This window comes from Oncorhynchus mykiss, chromosome 27 (assembly GCF_057628025.1).
Source record: "Oncorhynchus mykiss isolate SJ-2025 chromosome 27, ASM5762802v1, whole genome shotgun sequence".
NCBI lineage: Eukaryota > Metazoa > Chordata > Actinopteri > Salmoniformes > Salmonidae > Oncorhynchus > Oncorhynchus mykiss.
The window spans coordinates 49,044,723-49,062,223 of NC_143048.1; the positions used below are offsets into that span (position 1 = coordinate 49,044,723).

General features: G+C 45.1%; 1 pseudogene across 1 annotated transcript in view; it reads left to right on the plus strand.

Annotated features, from left to right (window-relative positions):
• LOC149971330 (teneurin-4-like) overlaps positions 1-17,501 on the plus strand; it is a 336,746-nt pseudogene that overhangs the window by 130,841 nt on the left and 188,404 nt on the right. The gene's annotated exons all lie outside the window — the stretch shown is intronic.

Sequence of the window (17,501 nt, forward strand, 5' to 3'; positions counted from 1 at the left end):
CCTGCTCTGTTCAACCTCACTATTGACTACCACTACAACCTGCTCTGTTCAACCTCACTATAGACTACCACTACAACCTGCTCCGTTCAACCTCACTATAGACTACCACTACAGCCTGCTCCGTTCAACCTCACTATTGACTACCACTATAACCTGCTCTGTTCAACCTCACTATAGACTACTACTACAACTACAACCTGCTCCGTTAAACCTCACTATAGACTACCACTACAACCTGCTCTGTTCAACCTCACTATAGACTACTACTACAACTACAGCCTGCTCCGTTCAACCTCACTATTGACTACCACTATAACCTGCTCTGTTCAACCTCACTATAGACTACTACTACAACTACAACCTGCTCCGTTCAACCTCAATATAGACTACCACTACAACCTGCTCCGTTCAACCTCACTATAGACTACCACTACAACCTGCTCCATTCAACCTCACTATAGACTACCACTACAGCCTGCTCCGTTCAACCTCACTATTGACTACCACTACAACCTGCTCCGTTCAACCTCACAATAGACTACCACTACAGCCTGCTCCGTTCAACCTCACTATAGACTACCACTAAAACCTGCTCCGTTCAACCTCACTATAGACTACCACTACAACCTGCTCCGTTCAACCTCACTATAGACTACCACTACAACCTGCTCCGTTCAACCTCACTATAGACCACTACAACCTGCTCCGTTCAACCTCACTATAGACCACTACAACCTGCTCTGTTCAACCTCACTATTGACTACCACTACAACCTGCTCCGTTCAACCTCACTATAGACTACCACTACAACCTGCTCCGTTCAACCTCACTATAGACTACCACTACAACCTGCTCCGTTCAACCTCACTATAGACCACTACAACCTGCTCCGTTCAACCTCACTATAGACTACCACTACAACCTGCTCCGTTCAACCTCACTATAGACTACCACTACAACCTGCTCCGTTCAACCTCACTATAGACTACCACTACAACCTGCTCTGTTCAACCTCACTATAGACTACCACTACAACCTGCTCCGTTCAACCTCACTATAGACCACTACAACCTGCTCCGTTCAACCTCACTATAGACTACCACTACAACCTGCTCCGTTCAACCTCACTATAGACTACCACTACAACCTGCTCCGTTCAACCTCACTATAGACTACCACTACAACCTGCTCCGTTCAACCTCACTATAGACTACCACTACAACCTGCTCCGTTCAACCTCACTATAGACCACTACAACCTGCTCCGTTCAACCTCCCTATAGACCACTACAACCTGCTCCGTTCAACCTCCCTATAGACCACTACAACCTGCTCCGTTCAACCTCCCTATAGACCACTACAACCTGCTCCGTTCAACCTCACTATAGACTACCACTACAACCTGCTCCGTTCAACCTCCCTATAGACCACTACAACCTGCTCTGTTCAACCTCACTATAGACCACTACAACCTGCTCCGTTCAACCTCCCTATAGACTACCACTACAACCTGCTCCGTTCAACCTCCCTATAGACCACTACAACCTGCTCCGTTCAACCTCACTATAGACTACCACTACAACCTGCTCTGTTCAACCTCCCTATAGACCACTACAACCTGCTCCGTTCAACCTCACTATAGACCACTACAATCTGCTCCGTTCAACCTCACTATTGACTACCACTACAACCTGCTCCGTTCAACCTCCCTATAGACAACTACAACCTGCTCTGTTCAACCTCACTATAGACCACTACAACCTGCTCCGTTCAACCTCCCTATAGACCACTACAACCTGCTCTGTTCAACCTCCCTATAGACCACTACAACCTGCTCCGTTCAACCTCACTATAGACTACCACTACAACCTGCTCCGTTCAACCTCCCTATAGACCACTACAACCTGCTCCGTTCAACCTCCCTATAGACAACTACAACCTGCTCCGTTCAACCTCCCTATAGACCACTACAACCTGCTCTGTTCAACCTCACTATAGACTACCACTACAACCTGCTACGTTCAACCTCCCTATAGACCACTACAACCTGCTCCGTTCAACCTCCCTATAGACCACTACAACCTGCTCCGTTCAACCTCCCTATAGACAACTACAACCTGCTCCGTTCAACCTCCCTATAGACCACTACAACCTGCTCTGTTCAACCTCACTATAGACTACCACTACAACCTGCTCCGTTCAACCTCCCTATAGACCACTACAACCTGCTCTGTTCAACCTCCCTATAGACCACTACAACCTGCTCTGTTCAACCTCCCTATAGACCACTACAACCTGCTCTGTTCAACCTCCCTATAGACCACTACAACCTGCTCTGTTCAACCTCACTATAGACCACTACAACCCGCTCTGTTCAACCTCCCTATAGACCACTACAACCTGCTCCGTTCAACCTCCTCCCTATAGACCACTACAACCTGCTCCGTTCAACCTCCCTATAGACCACTACAACCTGCTCTGTTCAACCTCACTATAGACCACTACAACCTGCTCCGTTCAACCTCACTATAGACCACTACAACCTGCTCTGTTCAACCTCCCTATAGACCACTACAACCTGCTCCGTTCAACCTCCCTATAGACCACTACAACCTGCTCCGTTCAACCTCCCTATAGACCACTACAACCTGCTCCGTTCAACCTCCCTATAGACCACTACAACCTGCTCCGTTCAACCTCACTATAGACCACTACAACCTGCTCTGTTCAACCTCCCTATAGACCACTACAACCTGCTCCGTTCAACCTCCCTATAGACCACTACAACCTGCTCCGTTCAACCTCCCTATAGACCACTACAACCTGCTCCGTTCAACCTCACTATAGACCACTACAACCTGCTCCGTTCAACCTCCTCCCTATAGACCACTACAACCTGCTCCGTTCAACCTCCCTATAGACCACTACAACCCGCTCTGTTCAACCTCCTCCCTATAGACCACTACAACCCGCTCTGTTCAACCTCCCTATAGACCACTACAACCTGCTCCGTTCAACCTCCCTATAGACCACTACAACCTGCTCTGTTCAACCTCCCTATAGACCACTACAACCTGCTCCGTTCAACCTCCCTATAGACCACTACAACCTGCTCCGTTCAACCTCACTATAGACCACTACAACCTGCTCTGTTCAACCTCACTATAGACCACTACAACCTGCTCCGTTCAACCTCCCTATAGACCACTACAACCTGCTCCGTTCAACCTCCTCACTATAGACCACTACAACCTGCTCCGTTCAACCTCACTATAGACCACTACAACCTGCTCCGTTCAACCTCCCTATAGACCACTACAACCTGCTCCGTTCAACCTCCTCCCTATAGACCACTACAACCTGCTCCGTTCAACCTCCCTATAGACCACTACAACCTGCTCCGTTCAACCTCCCTATAGACCACTACAACCTGCTCCGTTCAACCTCCCTATGGACTACCACTACAACCTGCTCCGTTCAACCTCCCTATAGACCACTACAACCTGCTCCGTTCAACCTCACTATAGACCACTACAACCTGCTCCGTTCAACCTCCCTATAGACCACTACAACCTGCTCCGTTCAACCTCCCTATAGACCACTACAACCTGCTCCGTTCAACCTCCCTATAGACCACTACAACCTGCTCTGTTCAACCTCCCTATAGACCACTACAACCTGCTCCGTTCAACCTCCCTATAGACCACTACAACCTGCTCCGTTCAACCTCCCTATAGACCACTACAACCTGCTCTGTTCAACCTACCTATAGACCACTACAACCTGCTCTGTTCAACCTCCTCCCTATAGACCACTACAACCTGCTCCGTTCAACCTCCCTATAGACCACTACAATCTGCTCCGTTCAACCTCCCTATAGACCACTACAACCTGCTCCGTTCAACCTCCCTATAGACCACTACAACCTGCTCCGTTCAACCTCCCTATAGACCACTACAACCTGCTCCGTTCAACCTCCCTATAGACCACTACAACCTGCTCTGTTCAACCTCCCTATAGACCACTACAACCTGCTCTGTTCAACCTCCCTATAGACCACTACAATCTGCTCCGTTCAACCTCCCTATAGACTACCACTACAACCTGCTCCGTTCAACCTCCCTATAGACCACTACAACCTGCTCTGTTCAACCTCCCTATAGACCACTACAACCTGCTCTGTTCAACCTACCTATAGACCACTACAACCTGCTCTGTTCAACCTCCTCCCTATAGACCACTACAACCTGCTCTGTTCAACCTCCTCCCTATAGACCACTACAACCTGCTCCGTTCAACCTCCCTATAGACCACTACAACCTGCTCCGTTCAACCTCCCTATAGACCACTACAACCTGCTCCGTTCAACCTCCCTATAGACCACTACAACCTGCTCTGTTCAACCTCCCTATAGACCACTACAACCTGCTCCGTTCAACCTCCCTATAGACCACTACAATCTGCTCCGTTCAACCTCCCTATAGACCACTACAACCTGCTCTGTTCAACCTCCTCCCTATAGACCACTACAACCTGCTCCGTTCAACCTCCCTATAGACCACTACAACCTGCTCCGTTCAACCTCCCTATAGACCACTACAACCTGCTCCGTTCAACCTCCCTATAGACCACTACAACCTGCTCCGTTCAACCTCACTATAGACTACCACAGCCCGCTCTGTTCAAAGGGCAGACATGTAGCTACTACAGGAACACTACAGCTTTCATTTTGATGTCAGTTTATTTATTTCGCCAGGATAGTCCATTCAGTAACAGTAAGTTGCCTCTGTTTTCCAGGGGGGTCCTTTAATAACTAGCTGTGCTGTCTAATACATTCAGACTGTTGTTTGGTTAACTCTTATTGGTGCCCAGTGAGAACCAGTATTTAGCTGATCTTTCTGGGGGGGGGGGGGGGGATGTGTTGAAAGTAGAAAATAGAACAGACCAATCGTTGATGTTCTTTTGTCTATTGAAACTTCAATCGATTTTGTATCATTGCTAGATAGAGTATGCCGTTAGCTTCTCTCTCTCTGGATCTCTCTCTGGATCTCTTTCTCTGTACTGCTCTCTCTCTCTCTCTCTCTCTCTCTCTCTCTCTCTCTCTCTCCCTCTCCCTCAATTCAATTTAAGGGCTTTATTCTCTCTGTCAATCTCTCTCTTTCTCTCTCTCTCTTTCTCGCTCTCTCTTTGTCTCTCTTTTTCTTGATCTCTTCTCTCTCTCCTCTCTCCTCTCTCTCTCTCTCTCCTCCTCTCTCTCTCCTCCTCTCTCTCTCCTCCTCTCTCTCTCCTCCTCTCTCTCTCTTCTCTCTCTCCTCTCTCCTCTCTCTCTCTCTCTCCTCCTCTCTCTCTCCTCCTCTCTCTCTCCTCCTCTCTCTCTCCTCCTCTCTCTCTCTTCTCTCTCTCCTCTCTCCTCTCTCTCTCTCTCTCCTCCTCTCTCTCTCCTCCTCTCTCTATTTCTCGCTCTCTCTCTCCTCTCTCTCTCTCTCTCCTCCTCTCTCTCTCCTCCTCTCTCTCTCCTCCTCTCTCTCTCCTCTCTCTCTCCTCTCTCCTCTCTCTCTCCCCTCTCTCTCTCTCTCCCCCTCTCCCCCTCTCCCCCTCTCTCTCTCTCTCTCCCCCTCTCCCCCTCTCTCTCTCTCTCCTCCTCTCTCTCTCCTCCTCTCTCTCTCCTCCTCTCTCTCTCCTCCTCTCTCTCTCTTCTCTCTCTCCTCTCTCCTCTCTCTCTCCCCTCTCTCTCTCTCTCTCCCCCTCTCCCCCTCTCTCTCTCTCTCCCCCTCTCCCCCTCTCCCCCTCTCTCTCTCTCTCCTCCTCTCTCTCTCCTCCTCTCTCTCTCTTCTCTCTCTCCTCTCTCCTCTCTCTCCCCCTCTCTCTCTCTCTCTCCCCCTCTCTCCTCTCTCTCTCTCTCTCCTCCTCTCTCTATTTCTCGCTCTCTCTTTGTCTCTCTTTTTCTTTATCTCTTCTCTCTCTCTCCTCCTCTCTCTCTCCTCCTCTCTCTCTCTTCTCTCTCTCTCTCTCTCCCCCTCTCCCCCTCTCTCTCTCTCTCTCCTCCTCTCTCTCTCCTCCTCTCTCTCTCCTCCTTCCTATAGCTCTCTCTTTCTTTGTCTCTCTTTATCTTTCTTTTTCTCTCTCTCTGTCTCTCTCTATCTCTCTCTGGCCCTTTGTGTGCAGAGCTCAGCAACAGCTGAATTCACAGCTCTGCAGCTTGAAGCTTTAGAGAAGTCTTTGTCTTTGTGAAACAATAGCAAGCGATTCATATCTTTATTCTTTAGATTTTCAAACCATCGATAGTCATTTCTCATCTCCCTTTGTAAAGAGCAGTTCTAATGGAGTCTTGATGTGTTCAACCTTTTCAACCCTTTCCTCAGTCCTTATGGTTCCCCATGGCATATTCCCTCCATTGGCTTAGAGTAGAAAGTCAAGTTATTTTCATAAATGTCTTTTAGATCAATAACACAATTCTCTATCAAAGGTCTTGATTGTGATGTATGAGTTACCAACTCTATGAGTTTCTATGGGCTATTATGAGTTACCAACTCTATGAGTTTCTATGGGCTAATATGAGTTACCAACTCTATGAGTTTCTATGGGCTAATATGAGTTACCAACTCTATGAGTTTCTATGGGCTAATATGAGTTACCAACTCTATGAGTTTCTATGGGCTAATATGAGTTACCAACTCTATGAGTTTCTATGAGCTAATATGAGTTACCAACTCTATGAGTTTCTATGGGCTAATATGAGTTACCAACTCTATGAGTTTATATGGGCTAATATGAGTTACCAACTCTGAGTTTCTATGGGCTAATATGAGTTACCAACTCTATGAGTTTCTATGGGCTAATATGAGTTACCAACTCTATGAGTTTCTATGAGCTAATATGAGTTACCAACTCTATGACTTTCTATGGGCTAATATGAGTTACCAACTCTGAGTTTCTATGGGCTAATATGAGTTACCAACTCTGAGTGTCTATGAGCTAATATGAGTTACCAACTCTATGAGTTTCTATGGGCTAATATGAGTTACCAACTCTATGAGTTTCTATGGGCTAATATGAGTTACCAACTCTATGAGTTTCTATGAGCTAATATGAGTTACCAACTCTATGAGTTTCTATGGGCTAATATGAGTTACCAACTCTATGAGTTTCTATGGGCTAATATGACATTGGAGAATTACCTTTTTCTTGGTTCTGGAGTTTCAGGGTTAGAAACCTGCCAATGTTTTTTTACAAATCCTCTAATACCAAATGTAATTAAATCCTGTTTATAGGTGGAAGTCAAAGCCACGTGCCTCTGACTGACTGTGCCAGATCTCCTTATAGTACGGTGCCAGATCTCCTTATAGTACGGTGCCAGATCTCCTTATAGTACGGTGCCAGATCTCCTTATAGTACGGTGGCAGAGGAATAAAGGGACTACGTCCCAAAACGGCACCCTATTCCCTATGTAGTGCACTACTTTTGACCCATGCCCATAGGGCTCTGTATAGGGAATAGGGTGCCATGTGGATCAGATGTTATGTCATCTCTGCGTCCTGCACGTCTTCACCGGTCAAATAACACAACAACGCCTCTGCTCTTTGTCTTTTTTTGGCTTGTCCTCTATGGGGATTTAGACAGGAAGAGAGAGAACAACACTATCTCTGACTGTGAATATAGATAATGCAAGAAGACAAGGGGAAAAACAGTATTATGGTGTTTAACTGCAGTTCAGGCAGCTGTATTTGATCTGGCCATGTTCCCTCCAGGACCTATTGAATATGTATATTTGATATCAGCTGTCAGAGTCTTCATCCCAAAATGGCACCCTATATTCCCTACACAGGACACTACTTTTGAGCAAGGCCCATAGGTTAGTAGTGCACTATGTAGGGGAATAGGGTGCCGTTTGGGACGCGCTCATAGTGGTTATATGGCCTGCTGCTCCAGTGAAAGGGAGCCTTGTCTCTCCCATGGTGCACCTCACAGCATACCAGCCAATTCAGAATGAACAGGAACAGAATATGCAAAAGAGACGTGATGGCTGCAGGGTCAACATGGCTGGGTCAAGCAGCCCATTGAAACCAACCAGCCCATTGAAACCAACCAGCCCATTGAAACCAACCAGCCCATTGAAACCAACCAGCCCATTGAAACCAACCAGCCCTTTGAACCCAACCAGCCCATTGAACCCAACCAGCCCATTGAACCCAACCAGTCCATTGAACCCAACCAGCCCATTGAAACCAACCAGCCCATTGAAACCAACCAGCCCTTTGAAACCAACCAGCCCATTGAAACCAACCAGCCCATTGAAACCAACCAGCCCATTGAAACCAACCAGCCCTTTGAAACCAACCAGCCCTTTGAAACCAACCAGCCCATTGAAACCAACCAGCCCTTTGAAACCAACCAGCCCATTGAAACCAACCAGCCCCTTGAAAACACCAACCAGCCCATTGAAACCAACCAGCCCATTGAAACCAACCAGCCCATTGAACCCAACCAGCCCATTGAAAACACCAACCAGCCCAATGAAACCAACCAGCCCAATGAAACCAACCAGCCCATTGAAACCAACCAGCCCTTTGAAAGCAACCAGCCCATTGAAAACACCAACCAGCCCATTGAAACCAACCAGCCCTTTGAAACCAACCAGCCCATTGAAACCAACCAGCCCATTGAAACCAACCAGCCCTTTGAAACCAACCAGCCCATTGAAACCAACCAGCCCATTGAAACCAACCAGCCCATTGAAACCAACCAGCCCATTGAAACCAACCAGCCCTTTGAAACCAACCAGCCCTTTGAAACCAACCAGCCCATTGAAACCAACCACCCCATTGAAAACACCAACCAGCCCATTGAAACCAACCAGCCCATTGAACCCAACCAGCCCATTGAAAACACCAACCAGCCCAATGAAACCAACCAGCCCATTGAAACCAACCAGCCCATTGAAACCAACCAGCCCTTTGAAACCAACCAGCCCATTGAAACCAACCAGCCCATTGAAACCAACCAGCCCTTTGAAACCAACCAGCCCATTGAAACCAACCAGCCCATTGAAACCAACCAGCCCATTGAAACCAACCAGCCCATTGAAACCAACCAGCCCATTGAAACCAACCAGCCCTTTGAAACCAACCAGCCCATTGAAACCAACCAGCCCATTGAAACCAACCAGCCCATTGAAACCAACCACCCCATTGAAAACACCAACCAGCCCATTGAAACCAACCAGCCCATTGAAACCAACCAGCCCATTGAACCCAACCAGCCCATTGAAAACACCAACCAGCCCAATGAAACCAACCAGCCCATTGAAACCAACCAGCCCTTTGAAAGCAACCAGCCCATTGAAACCAACCAGCCCATTGAAACCAACCAGCCCATTGAAACCAACCAGCCCATTGAACCCAACCAGCCCATTGAAAACACCAACCAGCCCAATGAAACCAACCAGCCTATTGAAACCAACCAGCCCTTTGAAAGCAACCAGCCCATTGAAACCAACCAGCCCATTGAACCCAACCAGCCCATTGAAAACACCAACCAGCCCAATGAAACCAACCAGACCATTGAAACCAACCAGCCCTTTGAAAGCAACCAGCCCATTGAAACCAACCAGCCCATTGAAACCAACCAGCCCATTGAAACCAACCAGCCCATTGAAACCAACCAGCCCATTGAACCCAACCAGCCCATTGAAAACACCAACCAGCCCATTGAAACCAACCAGCCTATTGAAACCAACCAGCCCTTTGAAACCACCAACCTGCCCATTGAAAACACCAACCAGCCTATTGAAAACAACCAGCCCATTGAAACCAACCAGACCATTGAAACCAACCAGCCCATTGAAACCACCAACCAGCCAATTGAAACCACCAACCAGACCATTGAAACCACCAACCAGCCCATTGAAACCAACCAGCCCATTGAAACCACCAACCCATTGAACCCACCAACCAGCCCATTGAAACCACCAACCAGCCCATTGAAACCAACTAGCCCTTTGGAAATAAAACATTACAGACTCACAGAATGTCTCTTCAAACTTCAGAATGTGTGTGTGTGTGTGTGTGTGTGTGTGTGTGTGTGTGTGTGTGTGTGTGTGTGTGTGTGTGTGTGTGTGTGTGTGTGTGTGTGTGTGTGTGTGTGTGTGTGTGAATGGTGGTAGTTGTGGAGGTCCTGGTATTGAGGTTCCTTGGTCATTAATCACTGCCATCTTTTCAGCTGTCAGACTACAAAAGGTGACCCCTAAAACTCAACAAAGATACCCTCTGTAAAGACTTTGTTAAAGAAGGAAGGGCCTGATAGAATCCAGCATAGATTCATGCTCTGTCCAGCTGCTCCGAGACTAATACACTATTCAGAGACTGTCTCTGTGTTTCTCTGCCAAAAACAACAAGGCAGTATGAAGGGAACATCTAAGGCTGTGTGAAGGGAACATCTAAGGCAGTATGAAGGGAACATCTAAGGCAGTATGAAGGGAACATCTAAGACTGTACGAAGGGAACATCTAAGGCAGTATGAAGGGAACATCTAAGGCTGTACGAAGGGAACATCTAAGGCTGTACGAAGGGAACATCTAAGGCAGTATGAAGGGAACATCTAAGGCAGTATGAAGGGAACATCTAAGGCAGTTTGAAGGGAACATCTAAGGCAGTATGAAGGGAACATCCAAGGCAGTATGAAGGGAACATCTAAGGCTGCACGAAGGGAACATCTAAGGCTGTACGAAGGGAACATCTAAAGCAGTATGAAGGGAACATCTAAGGCAGCATGAAGGGAACATCTAAGGCAGTATGAAGGGAACATCTAAGGCAGTATGAAGGGAACATCTAAGGCAGTTTGAAGGGAACATCTAAGGCAGTATGAAGGGAACATCCAAGGCAGTATGAAGGGAACATCTAAGGCTGTACGAAGGGAACATCTAAGGCAGTATGAAGGGAACATCTAAGGCTGTACGAAGGGAACATCTAAGGCAGTATGAAGGGAACATCTAAGGCAGTGTGAAGGGAACATCTAAGGCAGTATGAAGGGAACATCTAAGGCAGTATGAAGGGAGCATCTAAGGCAGTATGAAGGGAACATCTAAGGCAGTATGAAGGGAACATGTAATGCTGTGTGAAGAGAACATCTAAGGCATTATGAAGGGAACATCTAAGGCAGTATGAAGAGAACATGTAATGCTGTGTGAAGGAAACATCTAAGGCAGTATGAAGGGAACATCTAAGGCAGTACGAAGGGAACATCTCAGGCAGTATGAAGGGAACATCTAAGGCTGTATGAAGGGAACATCTAAGGCAGTATGAAGGGAACATCTAAGGCAGTATGAAGGGAGCATCTAAGGCAGTATGAAGGGAACATCTAAGGCAGTATGAAGGGAATATATATGCACCTTCGCATGACTTGAATCAATTAATGAATGCATTATTTTGAGGGAAATAAACAGGCCGAGTGTGTCTCAAATGGCACCTCACCTCAATGTTCCCACCTCAATATATTCTCAATACATTTTTCATAAAAAGAATCCGACAGGATTCAAGAGACAACAAACCCAACAACGGAGTAAAGAAAAAAATAAAAATGAAGTACTCTGCTTCTTACTTCTCGCTCCAGCAGAATAAAAGTTAACGATTACTAAGATGTAGTGCACTACTTTAGACCAGGGCCCTATTCCCTATGTAGTGCACTACTTTAGACCAGGGCACCCTATTCCCTATGTAGTGCACTACTTTAGACCAGGGCCCTATTCCCTATGTAGTGCACTACTTTAGACCAGGGCCCTATTCCCTATGTAGTGCACTACTTTAGACCAGGGCACCCTATTCCCTATGTAGTGCACTACTTTAGACCAGGGCCCTATTCCCTATGTAGTGCACTACTTTAGACCAGGGCCCTATTCCCTATGTAGTGCACTACTTTAGACCTGGGCACACTATTCCCTATGTAGTGCACTACTTTAGACCAGAGCCTTATGTAGTGCGCTCCATCTGACCAGGGCCCTATTCCCTATGTAGTGTACTCCATCTGACCAGGGCCCTATACCCTATGTAGTGTACTCCATCTGACCAGGGCCCTATTCCTTATGTAGTGCACTCCATCTGACCAGGGCCCTATTCCTTATGTAGTGCACTCCATCTGACCAGGGCCCTATTCCCTATGTAGTGTACTCCATCTGACCAGGGCCCTATTCGTTATGTAGTGCACTTCATCTGACCAGGGCTCTATTCCCTATGTAGTTCACTACTTTAGACCAGAGCCCTATGTAGTGCACTCCATCTGACCAGGGCCCTATTCCTTATGTAGTGTACTCCATCTGACCAGGGTCCTATTCCCTATGTAGTGCACTACATCTGACCGGGCCCCATAGTAGTGCACTGTATAGGGTACCATTTGGGACACAGTCACACTTTATAATGTACCTATGTGACACTTGATCTGGACAGAGGGACCTCGGCCTCTAGTCATGAAACGAATCAGGCTGGGAAATGTTCCAACCTCAAGGAAGAATCAGGCTGGGAAATGTTTCAACCTCAAGGAAGAATCAGGCTGGGAAATGTTCCCACCTTAAGGAAGAATCAGGCTGGGAAATGTTCCCACCTTAAGGAAGAATCAGGTTGGGAAATGTTCCCACCTCAAGGAAGAATCAGGCTGGGAAATGTTCCCACCTTAAGGAAGAATCAGGCTGGGAAATGTTCCCACCTTAAGTAAGAATCAGGTTGGGAAATGTTCCCACCTCAAGGAAGAATCAGGCTGGGAAATGTTCCCACCTTAAGGGAGAATCAGGCTGGGAAATGTTCCCACCTTAAGGAAGATTCAGGCTGGGAAATGTTCCCACCTTAAGTAAGAATCAGGCTGGGATATGTTCCCACCTTAAGGAAGAATCAGGCTGGGAAATGTTCCCACCTTAAGTAAGAATCAGGCTGGGAAATGTTCCCACCTTAAGGAAGATTCAGGCTGGGAAATGTTCCCACCTTAAGTAAGAATCAGGCTGGGAAATGTTCCCACCTTAAGGAAGAATCAGGCTGTGAAATGTTCCCACCTTAAGGAATAATCAGGTTGGGAAATGTTCCCACCTTAAGTAAGCTTTAGAGAAAACAAAACAATGACCTAGCTGCTAATCAACTTCGGAAATCCACATTGACATTCCTTAAGCCCCTTCAATAGCTCCGTCTCCCAGTCCCACACCATACCTGCATCCTAAATGGCACCCTACTCCCTATACAGTGCACTTCTTTTGACCAGAGCCCTATGTATCCGGTCAAAAGTATAGGAAATAGGGTGCCATTTGGGAAGCAACACATGTGATAGCCTGCCAAGTCTGGACCTCAGAGATGGGCTGAGGTTCTGCTAGTGATGTTTTTGAGTCTGGACCGTAGAGCTGGGCTGAGGTTCTGCTAGTGATGTTTTAGAGTCTGGACCATAGAGATGGGCTGAGGTTCTTCTAGTGATGTTTTTGAGTCTGGACCTTAGAGATGGGCTGAGGTTCTTCTAGTGATGTTTTTGAGTCTGGACCTTAGAGATGGGCTGAGGTTCTTCTAGTGATGTTTTTGAGTCTGGACCTTAGAAATGGGCTGAGGTTCTGCTTTTACGTTTCAGCTGATTCACAGCGTCTTGATTTCACACAGACATACCTGATATGATTGACTTTAGATGAAGGTCTGAAGTCAATCATGTTGCTTCACAGCAAGAATACTGGCAGTTATCCATTCATATCAATAGTAGCAGTTATCCATTCATATCAATACTGGCAGTTATCCACTCATATCAATAGTAGCAGTTATCCATTCATATCAATACTAGCAGTTATCCCTTCATATCAATAGTAGCAGTTATCCATTCATATCAATAGTAGCAGTTATCCATTCATATCAATACTTGCAGTTATCCCTTCATATCAATAGCAGCAGTTATCCATTAATATCAATACTAGCAGTTATCCATTTATATCAATACTGGCAGTTATCCATTCATATCAATACTGGCAGTTATCCATTCATATCAATAGTAGCAGTTATCCATTCATATCAATACTGGCAGTTATCCATTCATGTCAATAGTAGCAGTTATCCATTCATATCAATAGTAGCAGTTATCCATTCATATCAATAGTAGCAGTTATCCATTCATATCAATACTGGCAGTTATCCATTCATATCAATACTGGCAGTTATCCATTCATATCAATAGTAGCAGTTATCCATTCATATCAATACTGGCAGTTATCCATTCATATCAATACTGGCAGTTATCCATTCATATCAATACTAGCAGTTATCCATTCATATCAATACTAGCAGTTATCCATTCATATCAATACTAGCAGTTATCCATTCATATCAATACTAGCAGTTATCCATTCATATCAATACTGGCAGTTATCCCTTCATATCAATACTGGCAGTTATCCTTTCATATCAATACTAGCAGTTATCCATTCATATCAATACTGGCAGTTATCATTCATATCAATACTGGCAGTTATCCATTCATATCAATACTGGCAGTTATCCCTTCATATCAATACTGGCAGTTATCCATTCATATCAATACTAGCAGTTATCCATTCATATCAATACTGGCAGTTATCCCTTCATATCAATACTGGCAGTTATCCATTCATATCAATACTAGCAGTTATCCATTCATATCAATACTAGCAGTTATCCATTCATATCAATACTAGCAGTTATCCATTCATATCAATACTAGCAGTTATCCATTCATATCAATACTGGCAGTTATCCCTTCATATCAATACTGGCAGTTATCCATTCATATCAATACTAGCAGTTATCCATTCATATCAATACTGGCAGTTATCATTCATATCAATACTGGCAGTTATCCATTCATATCAATACTGGCAGTTATCCCTTCATATCAATACTGGCAGTTATCCATTCATATCAATACTAGCAGTTATCCATTCATATCAATACTGGCAGTTATCCCTTCATATCAATACTGGCAGTTATCCATTCATATCAATACTAGCAGTTATCCATTCATATCAATACTGGCAGTTATCATTCATATCAATACTGGCAGTTATCCATTCATATCAATACTAGCAGTTATCCATTCATATCAATACTGGCAGTTATCCATTCATATCAATACTGGCAGTTATCATTCATATCAATACTAGCAGTTATCCATTCATATCAATACTGGCAGTTATCATTCATATCAATACTGGCAGTTATCCATTCATATCAATACTGGCAGTTATCCCTTCATATCAATACTGGCAGTTATCCATTCATATCAATACTAGCAGTTATCCATTCATATCAATACTGGCAGTTATCCCTTCATATCAATACTGGCAGTTATCCATTCATATCAATACTAGCAGTTATCCATTCATATCAATACTGGCAGTTATCATTCATATCAATACTGGCAGTTATCCATTCATATCAATACTAGCAGTTATCCATTCATATCAATACTGGCAGTTATCCATTCATATCAATACTGGCAGTTATCCATTCATATCAATAGTAGCAGTGATCCATTCATATCAATAGTAGCAGTGATCCATTCATATCAATAACCTCTTAACCAACCATGCTATTTAAAAAAACAAATGTGTTGTTCGTAACTTGTTTTGTTGTACATAATGTTGCCTCTACCGTCTCTGATGACCGAACAGAGCTTCTGGACATCAGAACTGGGCTTATTGTTATTTACTTTAATTATTTGTTATTCTTATCTCTTATTTTTTTATGTTTTTTTTTGTATTTCCTTAAAACGGCACTGTTGTTTTTATAAGTTAGCATCTGCAGCCGTTGTATTCGGTGACGAATTCAGTTTGATTTGATTTGATTTGACTTGGATGCTTTTTAAACAGTTGTGTGTGTTGTGAGGGTTTTGTATTTGTGCTATCGGGTTGGTAATACTATTTTATATTCTGAGTGTGGGTTTGCATAGTGTGTGGGTGTGTGTGTGTGAGTGTGTGTGTGTGTGTGTGTGTGTGTGTGTGTGTGTGTCTATAATTCATTTTTTTTTACCAACATAAAAGCGTAACCTTACTTTGAGCAGCCCTTAAATGCAGGCAATTTATATTTCATCTTTGAAGTGTGTTGTTCATACTTACCGTGTCCCAAATGGCACTCTATTCCCTATAAGGCTCTATGGGCTCAGGTCAAAAGTAGTGTACCCTATTCCCTATAGGGGTCTATGGGCTCAGGTCAAAAGTAGTGTACCCTATTCCCTATAGGGCTCTATGGGCTCAGGTCAAAAGTAGTGTACCCTATTCCCTATGGGGCTATATGGGCTCAGGTAAAAAGTAGTGTACCCTATTCCCTATGGGGCTATATGGGCTCAGGTCAGAAGTAGTGTACCCTATTCCCTATAGGGCTCTATGGGCTCAGGTCAAAAGTAGTGTACCCTATTCCCTATAGGGCTCTAGTCAAAAGTAGTGTACCCTATTCCCTACAGGGCTCTAGTCAAAAGTAGTGTACCCTATTCCCTAATAAGGCTCTATGGGCTCAGGTCAAAAGTAGTGTACCCTATTCCCTATAGGGCTCTATGGGCTCAGGTCAAAAGTAGTGTACCCTATTCCCTATAGGGCTCTATGGGCTCAGGTCAAAAGTAGTGTACCCTATTCCCTATAGGGCTCTATGGGCTCAGGTCAAAAGTAGTGTACCCTATTCCCTATAGGGCTCTATGGGCTCAGGTCAAAAGTAGTGTACCCTATTCCCTATAGGGCTCTATGGGCTCAGGTCAAGGTAGTGTACCCTATTCCCTATAAGGCTCTATGGGCTCAGGTCAAAAGTAGTGTACCCTATTCCCTATAGGGCTCTATGGGCTCAGGTCAAAAGTAGTGTACCCTATTCCCTATAGGGCTCTATGGGCTCAGGTCAAAAGTAGTGTACCCTATTCCCTATAGGGCTCTATGGGCTCAGGTCAAAAGTAGTGTACCCTATTCCCTATAGGGCTCTATGGGCTCAGGTCAAGGTAGTGTATTATATAAGAAATATAGTCCCATTTGGGATGCAACCTATTTTAATGTTAATATCTATGGTAATTTGGTTCTGTTCTAGCAGCAGCACATTAACGAGAGCTATAAGACGCTGCTGTTATCTCCCCTAAACCGTGTGACCTTTGACTGTGCTGCGCCCCATTCAGATGGCTGTAATTACCCTTTGACCCCCTGTGCCTTCCCCTATGACATCGACCTACACGGAACACAAATATAAACACAACATGTAACAATTGCATTGATTTTACTGAGTTTACACTTCATATAAAGGAAATCAGCCAACTGAAATAAATTCATTAGGACCTAATCTATGGTTGTCACATGACCTGGGAATACAGATATGCATCTGTTGGTTAGAGATACCTTTAAAAAAAATGGGCCTCAGGATCTCGTCACGGTATTTTTGTGCATTAAAATTGCCTTCGATAAAATGCACTTGTGTTTGTTGTCCGTAGCTTATGTCTGCCCCATACCATAACCCCACCACCACCATGGGGCTCTCTGTTCACAACGTTGAC